Raw genomic sequence first — 18539 nt, forward strand, 5'->3', positions numbered from 1 at the left:
TAATCTTTTACATTTAGAGAATAAAAGAGAAATAAGACCTTTCCAATAGACAGAAAATAGGAATTTGATAAAATTCAATACCAGTTCATGAATACCGTTAGCAGGCTGAGGCAGAAAGGAACTTCTTTAATCTGAGAAGGGATACCCACAAAAATGCTATAGGTCACATCATATTTAGAGTGAAATATTGAGCACTCGCCTTAACGTCAGCAATGAGACAATGTCCTGTTGTATCATTTTTGCTCAACTATTACGCTAGTGGTCCTGGCAAGGACAATAAGGCAAGAAAAAGTAGTGAAAGGTAAAATGATGAAAAAATAAATAAAACTGACATTTTCTGGTGACATAACTATGTACATATAAATTCAAAAATATCTATAAATAAAGTATTAGGGATAATTCAGTAAGATTGCTGTTAAGTGCAATATACAAAAATAATTATATTTTACATACTAACAACAACCAGAAAATGAAAATAATGCCATTCACAATCGCACCCCCCAAAACATTTAAATACCTAGGGTAATTCCGATGAAATATGGGCAAGACCCTTACTCTGAAAACCTTAAATATTGCTGTAGGATGAAGACCTAAATAAGTGGAAGGATATACCATGTTCATCCCTGGAAGATTCAGAATTATTAAGGTGCTAATTCTTCTCCAACTGACTTTATAGACTCATTATTCCAATCAAAATTCCAACAGCCTTTTTTTTACGTTAACACCTTGGTTCTAAAATTTATATGGGCCTCCCCAGTGGCGCAGCGGTTGAGCGCTGGGTTGCGAAGCTGCCCACAGCCTCTGCAGAGCCGGTTCAATCCCTGGCTGCTCCCCGGCCACCAGAGGAGGGTCCCACATGGCACGCAGACCTCTCCTGCCTCCCGCTGCTCCCCTCAGCAGTGTACTTCAGTCCTTCTGCCTGCCTGCTCCCCGCTCTGGCTCTGGTGAATTCTCTCACCCTCCTGCGCTTCTGACTGTACCCAGTGCATGTATAAACAAAACAAACAAACAAATAAATAAATAAATAACATGCCTCTATTAAAAAAAATAAATAAATAAAATAAAATTTATATGAAAATGCAAGGAAACTAAAGAGACAATGTTGGAGAACAAAACTGAGTAAACTCTCAAATTAAAGACTCATTATAAAATTTTAATAATTAAGATAATATAGTTATAATAACATAATTAAGAGTAGACAAATAGACCCATGATACAGAACAGATAACTCAGAAATAAATCATATACAGAGATGATCACTTGATTTATGAGAAAAGGAACACCATAATAAATCACTGGAAGGAAAGTTTATTTTAAAAAAGAGTACTGGACTTTCTCTTCCGGCTCAAGGCGCCTGGGGAGCCCTGGGCCTCGGTGCAGACATGGCCAAGTCCAAGAACCACACCACATACAACCAATCCCAAAAATGGCACAGAAATGGCATCAAGAAACCCCGATCCCAAAGATACGAATCTCTTAAGGGGGTAGATCCCAAGTTCCTAAGGAACATGTGCTTTGCCAAGAAGCATAACAAGAAGGGCCTGAAGAAGACAGGCCAACAATGCCAAAGCCATGAGTGCACGTGCTGAGACTATCAAGGCCCTTGTAAAGACCAAGACGGTCAGGGCTAACATCCCAAAGGGCAGCAGCCGCAAGCTCAGCCGACTTGCCTACATCGCTCACCCCAAGCTTGGGAAACATGCACGTGCCTGCATCGCCAAGGGTCTCAGGCTTTCGCGGCCAAAGGGCAAGGCTCCAACCCAGGCCAAGGATGCGGCTGCAACACAGGTCCCCAAAGGAGCACAGGCTGCCAAAGGTACCCAAGCTGTCAAAGGTGCCCAGGTCACCAAAGGTGCCCAGGCCCCCACAAAGCCTTAAGAATAGAGAACGCTGTCTGCCCGTGTGAGGACAGAAGGACTGGTGTCATCCCTAGGCTGCTGTCGACAGGGCACTGGTGTCTTCCTGTGCTATTTGTACAAATAAATCTGAAGCAGAACCTAAAAAAAAAAAAAAGGAGTAGTGGAGATTTGGAAGAGGTTGGGGGGAGGATGAACCTTCACTTCTACTCCATACACAAATGTTAATGCAATATAGATCGGTATGCATGGAAGATGAAATAGAAAAGCTTCTAGAGCAATATACAGAAGACTCTCTTATGACCTTGAAGTAAGGAAATATTTTTTAAATATGTCTCCTATACATCAAAAAAATCAACCACAAGGGCCTCCCTCGTGGCACAGGGGTTGAGACGCAACCTATGAAGCAATCCGCAGCCACTGCAGCGCAAGTTCGATTCCCGGCTGGCCAGGGAAAAACCCACATGGCGGGACAGACCTCTTCTGTCTCACCTGCTGCTCCCCTCAGCAGTGTATTTCATAAGTCTGCCTGTTCTATTCCCCACTCTGTGTGTGGTGAATCCTCTCACCTTCCCGTGCATCTCTGGCCTGTACCCCAAATCTTGTATAGAAATAAATAAACCTTTAAAAAAAATCAACCACAAAGTTGGACAGATAAAGGAAATGGCATCATTAGGAGAGTGGAAAGGTTAGCCAAGAACTGGGAGAACATATTAGCAATACATACATCTAATGAGGCACTCACACCCAGAGTATTTAGAGAACTCTTACACACCAAGAAAACAAAACCAGACAATCCATTTTAAAAAGTAGGAAAGAGAAAGGGGATAGGTCATTGGCATCATATTTATGGACTTCTGAAACTATACAGTCCAAATTATATAGTTGTGTAAGTGATAGACTAATAAAATTTGAGAAAAATAATAAAAATAGACAAAATACTCAAATGTGCACTTCAAAAATCATCAATAAGTAGATTAAAAGGTGTTCCACATCATTAGTAAACAGTAAAAGGCTAATTTAAACCATGAGAAGATACTATTATACACCTACCAGAATGGTCAAAATGAGAAAGACTGCATTTTCAAGTCTATACAAGAATGTCAAGCAACTGGTACTCCCATGCATTGTTAGTAGGAATATAAATTGATATAATACTTTGGAAAACAGTCACTATTTACCAAAGTTAAATATATATATATATATATATATATATATATATATATATATATATATGTATGTATCTTTCCCCTGCGTCTCAGGAATTCTACTCTTAGATACATACGCAACAGAAATGAGTGTGCTTATGTCCTCCAAAAGAAATGTACAAGAATGTTCAGAGCAGCGGGCCTCCCTGGTGGCTCAAGGGGTCAGGACACAACCTGTGAAGCTGTCCACAGCCACTGCAGCACCAGCTCGATCCCTGGCCGGGGAGCAACCCACATGGCACAGCAGACCTCTCCTGGCTCACTCACTGCTCCCCTCAGCAGTGTACTTCAGTCAGTCTGCCTGTTCTGCTCCCCACTCTGTCTCTGGTGAATCCTCTCACCCCCCACACCTCTGGCCTGTACCCCAGTTCTTGTATGCATAAATAATTTTTTTTAAAAAGGAATGTTCATAGCAGAATCATTTATAATAGACAAAAAATTGGAAACACCCCAAATTTTCATTTATGGTAGAATGGAGATATAAAATATCCAAATACACACACACACACACACACACACACACACACACACACTTGGTGGAATAGTATATACCATGAGGAAAAGAGCACTGTTACATGTGGCAACACAGATGACTCCCTTGGACATAATGTTGGGCAAAGGAAGCCAGGCACAAAGAAATACATACTGTGTGATTCCATTTACAGGGAGTTGAAAAAGAGACAAAACAAATACATGGTGATAGAGATCATAACGGCAACTCTATAAGGGATATAGTTGGGAGAGGGCACAAAAGGACCTTATGGGCACTGGAAAATTCTGAATCTTAATCTGAGTTGTGGTTGTAATTTACCAAGCAGTACCTGTAAGATTTGGACTACTATTTGTATTCTATACCTCAATTTAAAAAAACATTAAAAGTTTAAACCCTCAATGTCCATCAATTGTTTTCCATAGCTAATAGGAGAAAATCCAGATTTTTCTCAGAGTTCTGATCTCTCCTGTAATTAGTTTTTGTTTTTGTTTTTTTTTTTTTTGGCTTCTACCCACTCCCACTAGACTGTGAACTCCATAATCAGGACCATGATTGCACTTTTCATTGTAATTCCAACTTCTAGCACAGTCCCTGGCAAACAGCAGATAATCAATATATATTTTTAATAAATTAATGGACAAGTAGCAGCTTTATCTTGTACCAAGAGCAACAATTCTGAGTTACCTCTCCAGCACCTCCCCACCCCCAGATTTCTAGAATCTTCTCAGCCTCCTCTAGCCCCACAGAGCAGCTTCCTTCTGCCCAACAGGCAGAGTTCCTGCACAATCTCCAGTCTTTACAAGTGTTTTTCTAGAATGTCCTTTCCCCTTTCTTGGTCCCACAAACTCCTCCTTATCTCCCTTGTCCTTTGTGTGTTTTCCCACACACCCTCCTACAACTCACTCCTTCATGCCCTTAAATCTTGACTATAGCACACTTATTTTGTGTTCATGTCTATGACTCCACAACTCCCATTTGAGCCTTTAGACAAATTACCTAAATCTCTGGGTTGCTTATTCTCAGTTTGCAAGTCTTCCTCCCCAAAGACCAATTCTTTGTCTTTCTCTTCCCATTGTGTGCCCCAAAAAGCTGACCTCTGTGGACTACATCACCTAGGAAACCCTGCCTTCTAGTTTCCTGTGGATTCAACCAATGAGGAGTTCCAGCAAGAGAGAGAGGAAAGGATGCTAATTCCTTACCTCCCACCCCATTCTCGATAGCCACTGCTCCCCCATCACAGCCCAGCTTCCCTGGGGTCAAGTGACTGCCTCTCTTTCCTTCCCCCTCAGACCTACAAGTGGTACCACATCAGACACCTCACCATCCCTTGTAAGTTTCCTTAGCCCTTCCATCCCCTCAGTAAATAGTCCCTTTATTAAACTCTCTTCAAGAAACCTGTTCAGTCTCCATCTATTTCCCACTGAGACCTGGACTCACACACTCTCTAACCCTCAAATTTTCTCATTGGTAACCTGAGAAGCAACTGTGATGATTAAATGAGATGGTGTATGTGCAATACTTAGTACAGCGCTGGCCACAATAAGTACTCAAAGACGATGAACTGCTACTTTTAAAAGAGGGTTTGGCTCCATCACTTGGCTCTGAGTGCCCTGCTTCAGTTCATGGAGGCTCAGTATATATTGTTGGATGAATGAATGGGTGAGCAATGACACAGAGCAAGACAAGGGTTGCCATGTCTTCTATAGAATCATAAAATTTTTGCATTTAGCTAAATAGCTTTCTAACTGAAATGTCCCATAAGCTAGTGAGCTCCCTGGAATCCTCTCATGGCGCCCTCTTAAGCATCCCTGCCCCCCTCCTCCCTGCACTAAGTCAGACTCATCCCCACCTGATTTAAACCACCGGCTTTTGTTACTTTGTCACCTGGAAGCCTCCCACTGCTTTCCAACTGCTCTCCCAGGTCCTCCTCGAATCCAGGGTGGAGTTAATAGGTAATTACAGATAACCCTCCTCTTAAAGTCCTCCCACAGTGGCCCACTACACTTAAAGTCCCAAGGTTCACAGGTTGTCCTGAACTGGCATTCGCCTCCTGTCCCTCTGACTGCCATTCCTGACTGTCCCTTCTCTTCAGCGGCTTTGCCAAGCTGGCTTTGTTCCTGCATCTCAGGTCTCAGACGTCTCAGAGGGGCTTAACTTGTTCCTGCCTCAGGGATTTTGTGCTTGCTCTTCCTTCTGTCTGGAATGATCTTAGTGCCCAGTGCCCGGAGTGGATGATGAAGGGTGCCACCAAGATCCCCCTCAGGGCTCTCTGTTGAAATTTTCTTCACTTAAGACACCTGGTTTGCCCTAAGCCTTCCCCCTTCCTGGAGGCAGCCGTGCCCAGTGGTCAATGTGAGGAGCGCAAGCCAGTTTGTTGCTTCAAGTTGTGATAATTCTGAAAAGCTATTCCTTTTTTCTTTTTTTGATTTTTCCCCTTTTATTTTATTTTATTATACAAATACTAAAATGTATTCATTTCTTTTTTTTTTTTTTATTGTAGTAACACCGCATTGTAACATAATATAGGTTTTGGGTGTGCATCATCTAAATTCAGCATGTGTCTATACTACATTAAGTTCATCACTAACAGCTCAGTCCAGTCCTTCACCATACAATATTGACCCTTTCGACCAGATTTAACACCCCTCGCCTGCCCCCAATCCCCCGCCGCCCCCGCCCCAGCTATTCTCTTTTTTTACTCACTAGATCACTGATTCATTGCAAAGGATATTAAAGGATCAACAGCCAGATGGGAGAGATGCCCATTTCCCCAAGGTGTGGGGAAAAGGCTCAGTGCCTCCAGGCCCTCTCCAGGCCCTCTCCAGGCACACATTTCTCTCCAAAATGAAGGGTTATTCCTGTCCGTTGGTCCTGGGGGTGGGTTTTGTTGTGACTACAGCGTAGCCAAACATCGCCCTGTACACCTCCCTGCTTCCCTCGCTTGCCCATAGCTGTGGAGTCCAAGAGCTCATCCCAGCAAGCCTCCTCATGCAAATCTCTTTTCAAGATGATGGTTTCATATTCTTCACATAGATAACCATAGATAACCATAGATAACCATAGATAACCATAGATAACCGGTGGGATTGACCACTGGATTGTTTGGTGAGTCTATTTTCAGTTTTCTGAGGATGTTCCATACTGTCTATACTGGAACTTCCATGCATTGTTAGTAGGAATATAAATTGATATAATACTTTGGAAAGCAGGCAGTATTTACCAAAGTTAAAGATTATCTATCTATCTATCTATCTATATTTTCCTCCATGTCCCCCAAATTTTAAAATGATTATACTAATTTATATTCCCACCAACAGTAGACAAGGGTTCCTTTTTCTTCCCACCTTCACCAGCACTTGTTGTTATGAGTTTTTTTTTGATTTAAGTCATTTTCACAGATGTGAGGTGATATCTCATTGTGGTTTTGATTTGCATTTCCCTGGTAATAAGTGGCAATGAGAATTTTTTCCACTTGCCTGTTCGCTGCCTGGATGCCCTCTTTGGAGAGGTGTTGATTCAGTACTTCCATCCATTTTTTTTTTAAAGATTTATTTTATTTATTCATGCATGCAAGAGGTGGGGTGTAGGCTAGAGGTATGTGGGGTAAGAAGATTCACCAGAGACAGAGTGGGGAGCAGAACAGGTAGATCTACCAAAATATACTGCTGAGGGGAGCAGCAGGTGAGACAGGAGAGGTCTGCTGCTCCATGTGGGTCAGCTCCTTGGCCTGGGATCAAACTCATGCTGCAGTGGCTGCCAATAGCTTCTAGTGCTGAGACTTAACCCCTTGTGCCACCAGGGAGGGCCCTTCTGTCCATTTTTAAATTGGGTTGTTGGGTTTGTTGTTGTTGAATTGCATGAGTTCTTTATATACCTTGGATATTAATCCCATCAGATAAATGGTATATAAATATCTTTTCCCAGTCAGTTGATTGTCTTCTCATTTTGCTGACATTTTCTGTGCAGAAGTTTTTAAATTTCATGTAGTCCTAATTGCTTATTGTGGCTTTCATTTCCCTTGACATTGGGGTTGAGTCCCCAAATACAGCTCTAATGCTGATATCATGGGATGCATCACTTATGTTTTCTTCTGTGTATTTTATGGTTTTGGGTCTTACATAAGGGTTTCTTTTTTTTAAGATTTATTTATTTATGCATACAAGAACTGGGGTAGAGGCAGAGGTGTGGGGGGTGAGAGGATTCATCAGAGACAGAGTGAGGAACAGAACAGGCAGACTGTCTGAAATACACTGCTGAGGGGAGCAGCAGGTGAGCAGGAGAGGTCTGCTGTGCCATGTGGATTAGCTCCCTTGCCAGCTGGCGGGGGATGGAACTTGTGCTGCAGAGGCTGCAGATAACTTCACGGTGCTTAACCCCTTGCACAACCAGGGAGGCCCTTACATTAGGTTTTAAATTCATTCTGAATTTTTTTTTAATATGGAGTTAAAGAGTGATCCAATTTCATTATTTTTTTAAAGATTTATTTATTTATGCATACAAGAGCTGGGGTATAAGCCAGACGTGTGGGGGTGAGAAGATTCACCAGAGACAGGGTGGGAAGCAGAACAGGCAGACTGACTGAAATACACTGCTGAGGGGAGCAGTGGGTGAGATAGGAAAGGTCTGCTGCACAGACCTCTGTGCAATGTGGGTTGCTCCCTGGCTGGCCAGGGATCAAACTCATGCTGCAGAGGCTCATGCTGCAGAGGCTGTGGACTGCTTCACAGTGTGCAATGCTTAACCCCTTGCACTGTCAGGAAGGCCCCAATTTCATTATTTTGAATGTTGTCCTGTTTTGCCAACACCATAGTTGAAAAGATTTTCCTTTCTCTATTATATGGTGATGGCTCCTTTGTTATCGATTTCATCATAGATTAGATGTCCATATATGCCAATATTCTATTGATCTATGTGTTTACTTTTCTTTTAATACCACACTGTTTTAATTACTGTCACTTTGTAATATACTTTGACACATCATCTCCTTTTTGTTTTTCCTCAAGCTCTAGCTATTTGGAATCTTTAATGGTTTTACATAAATTTTAGTACTTTTTGTTCTATTTATTTAAAAATATTATTGGAATTTTGATAGGGATTGCAGTGAATCTCTATTTGCTTTTGGTAAGACGGTCATTTTGAGTCTGTTAATCCCCATCTATGAATATGGACTATCTTTCCTTCTCTTTGTATCTTGCTCTTTATCTTTTGTATTTTGTAGTTTTCATTATATAGGTCTTTCACTTACTTTGTTACATTAATTCTTTTTGATGTGATCATAAGTAGGATTGTTTTCTTTATTTATCTTCTTACTTGCTGTTTGCAATTGAAATGCAACAGATTTTTGTGCATTGAATTGTAGCCTTCCAATTTACTGTGCTCAGTTATAGTTCCTAGTAGTTTTGTGCTGGTCACCTTTCAAAACTACCTTTTATTGACCTTTTGAAACTATCCCTTATTTTTGTTTGCTCATTCTTCTTTTGTCTCTCTCTCCCACCAAAACATCAGTTTCACAGGAGCTGCTGCCTTGCCCTCACTGTGTCCCCAGAGCCATGACAGTAACTAGTATATAGTTAGTATATAGTTGGTGCTCACTAGGTAATTGTGGCCTGAATAAGTGTGTGCTAAGGAGTGCTTGGGTGAAGCAATGAATGACTTTGAGTGATGCCTGCCTTTCCTGCTCTTCCCTGCCCTGCCCCACCCCCCAGAATCCCTGAGCCAGGCTGCGGCCCCTCCCCCATGTGACCCCGGCTGAGCTGGGGCCTCCTGGGAGGATGGAGCCTGCAGCCGCCTTGGCTGCTTGCCCTGTATTGATCAAAGCTGGGAGGCCTTCTGGCTGAGGTCTGTCCCAGCCCGTGGGGGTGGGGGAGTGCGGGAGGGGGATTCTGGCTGAGATTCATGCAAGGCTTGCCTGGGGCAGAGCAGTGCTGGGGAAATATCCATCTGTTTTAGGGACTGACAGCACCCCTTCACCACACCACTCAAGGGAGGCTGGACAGGAGGGGAGAGAGACAGAGGCAGGGCTGTGGCTGGGCTTGGGCAGTGAATTCTCCTGGCCTCCTGCAAAGTCATGCATTTAATCACCATCACTGTTTACAGAAATCCTACATGCTCTCTCCTGGGGTGGAGGAGTGGACAAGTCCCTCCTTAGACATGCGTGTCAAACATCCTCTGTGCAGAGCACTGTAGAGGATCCAGATGACTTTCTCCCTGGGCTTGGGTTCTGGTGGTAATGACAGGTAACAGCTCCTTGAGATCCAGGGCATGGAAAAGTGATGCTGAGGGAGGTACTGTGAAGAAACCCGAGGATGCTTCCTCCTTCCAGTGGAGAATGAGTAACAGGAATAATTCCTACTGGGCCAAAAAGTACTTGGTCTAGAGAGATGTGACTTATCCATGGTCACAAGGTTATCAGCACTTAAGCTGGGGCAAGAGCCTTGACTCCTACCCTGTGGGTGAACCAGAACACAGCCCTGGCACCCTCAATGCTCTGCATGCACATGCTGAGCGTGTCCTCTGGGCCAGGCTCTGTGATGAGGGCTGGAGATGATTTGCAGATGAGATGGGTGAGGCACCCACTCTGACCTCAGGAACTCACAGGCCAGGAGAGAGCATGCATGCATCACTGTGTACACACACACACACACACACACACACACACACATCATTCAAACTGTGAAGGTACTCAGAGCTGGGAAACTGGATGGAGGAGGAGGGAAGGTTAACTGCATCCGAGACAATCTGGGAAGACCTTGCAGAGGAGGTGGTCCCTAGATTATGTCTGAAAGGTGGGAGAGTTTTGAAAAGTAGCAGATACTGGGAAGAGCAGGGCAGTTGAGGCTTGGAGCATGGTGGAAGGAGAGATGTGGAGGTTGCTGTCTCCTTTCCTGGCAAAAGCAACAGCCTCCTTCTGGGTCTCTAGACTCCAGACTCTCTGCCCTTCTACCCATAAAGCATACCATGCCAGAATGAGCACCCCAAAACGTGATTCTGATCGTGCCACTTTCCTGCTCCAAGCCCATCTGTGACTCTCTCTGGATAATATCCTGTCACTGTAAACTCGCCTGCTAGAGGTCACTTCAGGCTTCCTGTGTCCACCCACTCCCACTGGACAGAGAAGGAAACTAAACTAAGGCCAGTGAGGATCACACAGTGAGCCAGGGGCCCCCTGAACCACAGACTTTACACCTCTGAGCTCCCCCAAAACCAAATTGCTGGTATTTAAGGAGCCTGGGAAAATCTTCATCTCTCCATATCAGAATATCAAAAAGCAGGGAGGGACTCTGGCTGACAAGTCACTCAGGCCGTCCTTTTACAGATAGGCAAACTGAGACCTGGGAGGCAAGAATCAAATCATTATGACCTGCCAGGTTTGCAGTTAATAAAGCACTTGCACAAAGGTCCTTAACTCACACCTACAGAATGAGTAAAAGTTACCATGCTCATTGATAGATGAGGAAACTGAGGCCCCTTGAGCAGAGCTATGGCTCAGGGTCACATGGTGGCTTCATTTCCACATACTTCATATATACCCTATGCATTGGCGCTGAGACAGACCCAGGGGTGGGGACCAGCAGGGGACAAGCATGCCCTGTACTTTGGAAGCTCATACTTTATGCAATCCTGAGAAGCTGTGTTTGCAGTGTCCTGCGGCGAACACCAGCATAGGACCCAGAGGCTGGAAAGCCCATGGCAAGACTTTGGGTGGGGAAGGAGGTGGTATTTCAGGGGACTGTGGGTGGGAGCTGGGGAGAGAGAGCGTTCTAGGCAGGGCCCAGCCAGAGTCATGCTTCCCGCCTGCCAACCCAAGCTCCTTCCTGGAGGATTTAAGACTGTGTCGAGCAGTTGTTTTAAATTTCCGGGCAGGGGGCTGGGGGGCGGGAGAGGACTGCAGGCCGTCTGGGGTGTGGGCTGCTATTTACCAGGGCCCTTTGTGGGATGCAGCTTTCTAAGCTGGAGGCTTCCACAATTGCTTCCAGCTGGGCTATCAGCCAGCCTGGAGGAGTTGGGGGCTTTGGTGGGGGGGGGGGGCAAGAGAAGAGCACAGGGGGCATGAGGGGTCCCTTCCAGCCAGCATGCCCTCTGCCTCCCTGGGTGGCTGTTCTTGCTGGGGTATGAGGCCTGGCCAGGCATCCTTGAACATAAATATATCTATAAACCGGGAATCCATCCGGCCTGGACGTTTCTGAGCTTTATGGCCTTTATGCACTTAATCTTTCATTTCCTCTCCCCTGCTTCATCTCCCCGCTCACTTCCCCTCTTTCCTGGGAGGAATTGCTCTGCCACTCCTCCCCCATGGCACGTGGAGGCTCCTGGGCCCTTTGTCAGAAGGTACCTGTGTGTACAGCTGTCCGGGCTCCCTCGGGCTGGGGCTGGGCCCCCAACACCCACCCATCCCCTTCACCATACTAGTAGCGAATCAACACTGTCTGATGTGAAATCCTCCCCAGGTTCCTCAGCACCTACAGTACAAACTCTTAGCCAGGCAGTCTAGACCCCCCAGCCTTCTCTCCCTGCTCCCCTCAGGCACACTCCAAGCTCCAGCCAGAGGCACTACAGCTGGTTGGCTATGTCATTGCCTGCTGCCTTGCTTAGGTGGGTGCTGCTGCCAGAATATGCACCTCCTTCCTCATTCCGCTCAGACATCACTTGTCACACACCCAGACCCTAGGCGGGTGGGGTCTATCTCTCTCTGCTGCAACCTTATTGTCTGTGACCAACCCTATTTGGTGTAGTCTCATGGTTTCTTGGTAGATGAAAGGGGTAAAGAGCTTAGGGGTGGGGGCCTCCCCGGTGGCGCAGCAGTTGAGCGCTGGGTTGCGAAGCTGCCTGTGGCCTCTGTGCCGCTGGTTCCATCCCCGGCTGCTCCCCGGCCACCCGCGTAGGGTCCCACATGGCGCGCAGACCTCTCCTGCCGCCCGCTGCTCCCCTCAGCAGTGTACTTCGGTCCTTCTGCCTGCTCTGCTCCCCGCTCTGGCTCTGGTGAATTCTCTCACCCTCCTGCGCTTCTGACTGTACCCAGTGCATGTATAAACAAACAAACAAACAAATAAATAAATAAATAGATAGATAGATAAAAACATGCCTCTATAAAAAAAAAATTAAAAAAAAAAAAGAGCTTAGGGGTGGGACAGAACTGATCCATGTGAGGGTAGGGAGGCTAGTTCTCTGCCACCATTTGGGGTAGGGTCTTATGTTCATGGAAAAATTACTTTCACCTCAAGAATCACTTTCTGCTATTTCCTGATGAAACCCTAGATTCCTAGCACTAGATTCTGGGACTGTAGCTTGTCTCTGTATCCCAGCAGCTGGCCCCAGCCTTGCTCAGACTCTCTCTCGTGTGAGAGATCCCCCAGTTCTTTCTTTTCATTTTATATAAGGGATACCAAGACCCAGAGAGGGAAAGGAAGTCACTCAAGGTCACACAGAAATCAGTGCAGAATTGGGATGAGGTCTTTAAAAGACACTTAAAAACCAGTTAATGAAAAGAGTCCTGGACTGGCAGTCAGGAGCATAGGTTTCTAGATCCTCCATCGCCCCCACCCCAAACTCAAGCAAATCACCGGACTGCAAGCTCCTTGGACACCTCCCCTCTCTCCTCCCCTGAGCGGTTTCCTTCCTGCCAATTCTGGTGGTGGGACTGGGAAATACTTTCAGAGAGAAGGCTCTGTTCCTTTAAGGCCCCTCAGTCCCTCCCATAGGCCCAGCCCTCCCTCCCTCTCCTCCAGTGCTGGACCTCCTAGAAGAGCTGGGCTAGGACTGTGGGTGGGGGATGGGGTAGGGAGAGGTGGCAGGTCCCAGCTGCAAGGCCTGGTGGGTCTTACACTCAGAGAATGAGTCTGCGTAGGACAAAGAATGTCAAATGTCCCTTTTGTTCTGGGGGTGTTATGGGAATGGAGCCCTGGGGCCAGCCTAGGGAAGAACAAAGCAGGATGGCTCTCTATGGGTCAGGATGCTGTAGGATGGGACATGGGTCTGCTCTATGAGGGTCCAAGGAGGAGGAAGGGTGTGAGAAATGAATCAGTAATCTCTGCCCTCCCAGGTTTCTTCTTAGGGGGAAGCTACTGGCCTGGTTCCTCAGCAAGATGGTGGGAACTCTGAGGCCTGGGTCCCTCAGCTCATGGTCGCTGTAGTTTCTCACTGGGTTTCTCTCCCCCCTCCTCATCCACCATGCGTGGAGCCTCCAATGTGTGGGCACCTTCCTGTTCTTTCTATGTACTTTATTTCTCCCAGTCTTTGGCAAAACCCCCATTGTGGATGGCCTATCACCCTCATTTCACAGGGTCAGAGAGGGCAGTGCCTTGTCTCTAGCCACTGAACCAGAGGAGAGCAAAACCAGAATGTGACATCAAGGCTAGCTCCAAGGCCTAGGCACTTATCACCGTTCCCTTGAGGTAATCCACTCCAGGCCAGATTTTAACTGGACAAGGGATCCACAGAGAAGTAAAATGACTTGCCTCAGGTCACCCAGCATGTTTGGGACAGATGGGCAGCCCAGTCTTCCTGCCTGCTCTGACCGGTTTCAGCCCTAAATACCTGAAGGGCCACAGCCTCAGGACACAGGAGACTCTCTTCTTCCTCCTAGGTCAGTTTAACCTCGAGATTTCAACTTGGAGCCCCAGAGTGAGGAGGGGAAACATGGAAGCTGGCTCCTTATCAGTCGTGTGACCTTTGTCAGAGCATCTCCAGCCATGGAGACTGAGTTTGCTCCCCTGTAAAATAGGTTCCGCCTTGTGGGGTTGCCGGGAGACAAGGGAGGCAAAGGTGAGCAGGCTGACCAGTCCTCAAGGAAAGCTAATTCCCTCTTTCCTTTCTTCCTTCCTGCCTCCTCCTCCAGCCTCTTTAGCCCTGAGATCAGATCAGGCCTGAATTAATGGGCCGGGAAGCTAGTTCAACAAGGGCCGGGAGAGACAGACTGGGGAGCAGGAAGAGGAAGGAGGAGAGGGCAGGGAAGAGCAAAGGAGCAGAAGGAAGAGATAGGAGAGAGGCTTGCTGTCAGATTCTTGTTCAGAGGCAAGAATTAATTTCCTGGGAGCTCACAACATGTGGGTTACTCACTACAGTCTTCCAGAAACCCAAACTATCTGTTTTGGAAGGGGATTTCCCCACTTTTTGCCTTAAATCGTCCAGATAACACCAAAACAGGGTCGTGGGAAGACCTTGCCCAAGCACTAGAAGAATGGGGTGACAGAATGGGACAGTTCCCAGGGGCCTTCCAGGATTTCCCCACCAATTGGCCCACTGGTTGAAGGGGGTGGTAACGGAGGTGGGGAGTTGAAGCCAGTGAGCACCCTGTTCTCACTCTAGCTGCAGGGTGGCCTGGGGTATTTGGAGGAGATTATGGGATCTCTGAAGGTGGACAAAAGTCCTACCTTGGTCTCCCCTTGAACCCAGGTGTCCTGAGTCTGTGCCACCTATACCCACATGTTCCTCTCTCTCTACTTAGGCTGCAAATGAGTGGGGGACTGATTTCAGGTTGTCTCTTTTGTAGGGCTCTCTCGATTCCTGGGTCTCTCATGAGAAGATGCTCAGGCCCTTAATCAATCAGTCAGTCAACCCAAAACCAGATTCAAAGTCTTGCCTGAATGTGCCTAGCCTTGCTTCTCCCTTACCCCAGGTCACCCTGCAGCTAGAGTGAGAACAGGGTGCTCACTGGCTTCAACTCCCCACCTCCATTACCACCCCCTTCAACCAGTGGGCCAATTGGTGGGGAAATCCTGGAAGGCCCCTGGGAGCTGTCCCATTCTGTCACCCCATTCTTCTAGTGCTTGGGCAAGGTCTTCCTCATGGAGCTCTTGTAGCACCACTGCCAGGAATTTCATGTTGTTTGAGGGCTTCCTCTGTGTACTCTGAAGGCCTCCTGGTCTGTGCTGCATGCCTTACCTCTCTGACTTCTACTTCCTAACAACCTTACCAGGTTGCCACTGGCAGGTGGCGTGATACCCACTATATAGAACCTGGCAGAGGAGAAAAGTCAGGCTGAGACAGGGTGGGGAACTTGCCCACAGCCACACAGAGGCCAAGCTGGGGCTTGTTCTTCAGTATTCCAAGCAGAGTCTACCAGGCTGAGTTTGGGGTGATCTCTAGGGTCAACATTCAGGGTCAGGCTGCAATGGGCAGGCATCACAGACCATTTTACATATTAATTTTTTAAAGATTTATTTATGCATACAAGAACTGGGGTATAGGCCAAGGTGTGAGGGGTGAAAGGATTCACCAGAGACAGAGTGGGGAGCAGAACAGGCAGATCTACAGAAATACACTGCTGAGGGGAGCAGCAGGCATGATAGGAGAGGTCTGCTGTGCCATGTGGGTTAGTTCCCTGGCCAAGAATCAAATTCAGGCCGCAGTAGCTGGCAATGGCTTGATAGTGCTGAGACTTTAACCCCTGCGCCAGCAGGGAGGCCCCATCATAGACCATTTTAGATGATCCTTTCTCATATGGATGGAGAGACGGAGGCCTAGAGTAGGCAATGGCTTAGCCAGGGCTCCACAACAATATATTCTACATGCCATGCAAGGTGCTAAGGGCTGGGGATCACAGTGAATAAAAAGACAAGATATTGGTCTCATGGAGCTCTTACCAATGGACTACGTCTGCTGTGCTCTGAGGATTAAGATAAGGTAAGCATGGTAGCAGAGCAGCCCCTATCCTAGCCGAAGGCTGCATGGAAGTCTTCCTGGAAGAGGTGATTTCTGAGAATTGAAAGATGGCTGGAGACAGGCTGAGAAGAACTAGTGGGGGAAGATTATTCTAAACATGGGAGTTTTCTCCCTTTTCCACTCCCTAGGAATATACTAGAGTTTTTTTTTTTTTAAAGATTTATTTATTGATTGATTGATTGATTTATACATACAAGCACTGGGTACAGTCAGAAGCTTGGGAGGGTGAGAGAACTCACCAGAGCCAGAGCGGGGAGCAGAGCAGGCAGAAGGACCGAAGTACACTGCTGAGGGGAGCAGCGGGCGGCAGGAGAGGTCTGCGCGCCATGCGGGACCCTCCTCCGATGGCCCAGGAGCAGCCGGGGATCAAACCAGCGCTGCAGAGGCTGCGGGCAGCTTCGCAACCCAGCGCCCAACCGCTGTGCCACCCGGGGAGGCCCGAATATACTAGAGTTTTAAGTGGGGAAGTACACTATGGCTTAGGGTTGCCGTGTAAAATACAAGGTGCCTGATAAATTTAAGTTTCAAACAAATATATTTTTTTCATATAAGCATGTTTCCATGCAGTAATAATTGAGACATAATTCCATGAAAAAAATTATTCATTGTTTATCTGAAATTCTAATTTAACTGAAGTTTTATATTTTTGTTTCTGTATCTGACAACTCTGCCCTGGCTGCCATGAGGAAATGGAGTTGGAGTACTTGAGACTGGAGGCCAGAGGCAAAAAAGAGGAGACAGAGACATGAGGAGATTGAGTTTGGATGGAGTGAGAAGGAGAAGGAAGTGTCCAGGGCAGCACCTTGACATTTGAGCTACTGAATTGGGACATGGAGGTGGCATTCTAAGGGAAGATGATGGGAATTTAGTTGTGGACGGGTAATGGCTGAGAATCCCCAGGATTCCAAGAGGAAATGTTCAGGTAACAATTGAGGACACTGCTAGAGGCCCAGCAGTTGACAGGTGACCTGTCATTAGTGGAGTGGAGTAAGCGGATTCCAGTTAAGGGAACAGCAGGGGTTGCGCATTGTGCTCCCACATATACCCCCATCTCATGCCCCAGTTACAACTGCTGGCTCACGGGGGAGTTTGGGAAGTTGGGTACCCAGCTGCAGCTAGTCTCGGTCCCTGGCAGTACCACTTGGGTCTACTTCTGCTGGCTACTTCTGAGTACTGGAATTTGAATTTATCTCCTCAAAGGTCACCTTGCCCACAGCCCTGCCTTGGGGGTGGACATTCCTCACATTCCAGGGTCCTCCTAGGAGATGGAAGGCCTAGGTTCCAACCACCCTCAAGCCCTCTTGGCAAGACTTACCGAATGCCTACTACATCCTTAGTTCTGAGTCCAGGGGTCTGACTGGCCTGAGTTTGAATTCTGACTCTGTCTCCCACCACCTGCCTGATCCTGGAACCAGTGGCCAGTGACTTCCTGAATCACAATGGCTTCACCTGTAAATTAAGGATTATTCTGACAGGAGTGTGGTATCTTTTTTTTTTAAGATTTATTTATTTATGCATACAAGAGCTGGGGTAAAGGCCAGAGGTGCGGGGGATGAGAGGATTCACCAGAGACAGAGTGGGGAACAGAACAGGCAGACTGACTGAAATACACTGCTGAGGGGAGCAGCAGACAAGATAGGAAAAGTCTGCTGCGCCTTATGGATAGCTCCCTGGCCAGTAGGCGATCAAACTTGTGCTGCAGAGGCTTCCTATAGCTTCAAGGTGCTGTGCTTAACCCCTTGTGCCACCAGGGAGGCCCAGGAGTGTGGTATCTTTAATAGCCCCTTCTCAGAGTTTGCCGTTCAGGGAGCAAGGGGAATTTCGCTGTGGACAGGTAATAGCTGAGATTCCCCAGGACCCTAGAAGAGGGAATGTTCAGGTGACAACTGAGGACACCTTTAGAGGCACAGTGGGAGCTCTTTATAATGCCTGAGTCGCCTTTGCCTTTTCTGGCAGAACTTGTCACCATCCTGGCACTGATGTGTCTCCGTCCAGTCTCTCCAGGAGTACCCCCTGGAGAGACTAAGCGTACCACATATGCTTAGTTCTTCATCTTTCTCTCCACACCCAGATCTAACCCTGCCCAAGCCAAGCACCTGAGTGTCCATGTCCATCCTTAACTCTGCTCTCTTCAGTCATGTCCACTCCACAGCCCACCATCCTGCTGTGTCTACTACCTTAATAGCCATGAACCGGCTCCTTGCATCTCCCTTGCTCTGGTCTCATAATCTCTCAAAAGGACCACTAGCCCAGCCAAGCCATCCAGCATACAGCAGCCTGAGTGAGCTCTAGGAAAACAGGACAGATCACACCTCTTTTCAA

The 18539-nt window shown here is 46.9% G+C and overlaps 1 pseudogene; it reads left to right on the forward strand.

Annotated features, from left to right (window-relative positions):
• Nucleotides 1-1362: 1362 nt before the first annotated feature.
• Nucleotides 1363-1878, forward strand: LOC119236761 (60S ribosomal protein L29-like; annotated as a pseudogene).
• Nucleotides 1879-18539: the final 16661 nt, after the last annotated feature.

Source organism: Talpa occidentalis, unplaced genomic scaffold (genome assembly GCF_014898055.3).
Source record: "Talpa occidentalis isolate TD23 unplaced genomic scaffold, MPIMG_talOcc4v2.1 talOcc4.9, whole genome shotgun sequence".
Taxonomy (NCBI): Eukaryota; Metazoa; Chordata; class Mammalia; order Eulipotyphla; family Talpidae; genus Talpa; species Talpa occidentalis.